General features: G+C 38.9%; 1 pseudogene; it reads left to right on the top strand.

Annotated features, from left to right (window-relative positions):
* Positions 1–1,962: 1,962 nt before the first annotated feature.
* LOC139036662 (small nucleolar RNA U3) lies at positions 1,963–2,148 on the top strand (annotated as a pseudogene).

Genomic DNA, 2,148 nt, shown 5'->3' with positions numbered 1-2,148 from the left:
TTTAAGTTCTGATACTTATGTAGGATATATTTCTAGAAATGGTCAAAATATTAAAAGATTTTAAGATTCCTGATATAGTAAAATGCATTTCAAAAACATTTTACTAATTGGCACTACCACCAGCAGAAAAAAAATATTTAAATGACTGCATAATTTTCAACTCTCTTGTTTTTTTCTTGTATGCTAAGTTGCTTCAGTCGTATCTGACTCTTTGCGAGCCCATAGACTATATCCTGCCAGACTCCTCTGTCCATGGGATTCTCCAGGCAAGAATACTGGATTGAGTTGCCGTTCCCTTCTCCAGGGGATCCTTCCAACCCAGGGATCAAATGTGGGTCTCCTATGTCCCTGCATTGGCAGGCAGGTTCTTTACCACTAGTGCCACCTGTGAAGCCCTGTTTTTTCCTTAAATAGATGCAATCCTTTTTAGAAACCAGATTAAAATATTATATGAAATATGATATATAAATCTATACATGTTTATATACACATACATACAAATATCTTTCTCAAAATAATATTGAGTACCCATGTAAATGAAAAAAAAATTTTTATCATGTCTTCTACAGGATGGTAGTAATGAAACAAATTCCTCTCTTCCTAATTTAGAGGAAAGGAAAAAGAAACTGACATCTATGAGGCAGATCATTGCCCTAGTAGACTGTGGGTTCTTATAAATGAGTCAGTAAATGAAAGACTCTACTAGTACTCATTTCATTCTTAGAGTAACCAGCACATGATCCAAGTAATATTATCCTAATTTTACGAAGAGAGAAAACTGAATCTTAGTGAGGTTAATTAACCTTCCCAAGACCTTGTGGGGCTTCCTTGATAGCTCAGTTGGTAAAGAATCCGCCTGCAATGCAGAGGACCTGGGTTCGATCCCTGGGTTGAGAAGATCCCCTGGAGAAGGGAAAGGCTACCTACTCCAGTATCCTGGCCTGGAGAATTCCATGGGCTGTATAGTCCAGGGGGTCACAAAGAGTCAGACACAACTGAGAGACTTTCACTTTGAAGACCATGTAGCTGGTAAATGGTGAAACCAGGATTCACACGCACTGCCTGTCTTAGTTGAAAGTCTATGCTTTCTTTTCTGTGAACTGCCTTGCAGAGAGAGAGAACCAGACTTAAGTGCCCAGGTTTTCTCCATTCTTTTAGAACTTGGCCATTCGACGCTGGTTCCTTTAAGGGAGGGGAGAAGCCTGCTCTTTTCTAAGGCTGCTCCTGCTTCCTGGCCCTGTCTTGGGTGAAGACCCTAGACTTCCTGTAGGAAGCCCATCCTCCAGAGGTGGCCAGACACGGCCCCCTCCTCTTTCTGGGTGTGTTTTAGAAAACCTCAGCCTGCCTCCTGTGTCTCTCCTTTGCTCTCACCGCCCCACCACACTCACGATCCACTCACAGTGCTTGTGATGCCAGATGCTGGGGGCCGTGTCCTGCTGAGCAGTTCTCTGTCACACCAGCAAAGTGGCCTACAGCTGAGCGCAACTCTTTGTTTTCTAATTAATTATTTTTAAAATATATATATTTTATTTAAGTATAGATGATTTACAGTGTTTCAGGTACACATGCAAGGTTATACAAATACACGTATATACATATATTATTTTTGAATAATACATATATTTTTGAATAATACATACATTATTTTTGAAATTATTTTCTAGCATAGGGTATTACGAGATATTGATTATAGTTCCCTGTGCTATATACAGTAAACCTTCGTGACTTGTTGCATTATCTAGTTTTTAATTAGAAATCTGGCATTCTATTCATACTAAGTCAAACAAGCGAAATCAAAATGTCATAATTTTTTTAGTTAGGCAAAAGTTCATAAGTTTTCTAAAATATATATATTTATGTGTGTGTGAAAGCTTTTCTACTACACTTGATAAAGGCTTGAGAGAGAACATAAAAAAAAACGATGGAGAAATTGGAGAACATAAACTAAATGAAATGGGAGCACTGAATATGAAATAGGAAAAGTGAAACAAACTAGATAAAAGTAAAAGATCCCACGAGGAAGAGATGCAGTGTTCTCTCCTGAGCGTGAAGCCGGTCTTTGGTGTTGCTTTTGCAGCTGCTATTGGCCATTGATGATCGTTCTCTTCCTTTGGAAGAGTAAGAGGGAGTGAACACCATCTGAGTGGT

This window comes from Odocoileus virginianus, chromosome 1 (assembly GCF_023699985.2).
Source record: "Odocoileus virginianus isolate 20LAN1187 ecotype Illinois chromosome 1, Ovbor_1.2, whole genome shotgun sequence".
Taxonomy (NCBI): Eukaryota; Metazoa; Chordata; class Mammalia; order Artiodactyla; family Cervidae; genus Odocoileus; species Odocoileus virginianus.
The sequence above is the reverse complement of the archived record's forward strand: the minus strand, read 5'-3'. Positions and strand labels throughout refer to the sequence as shown.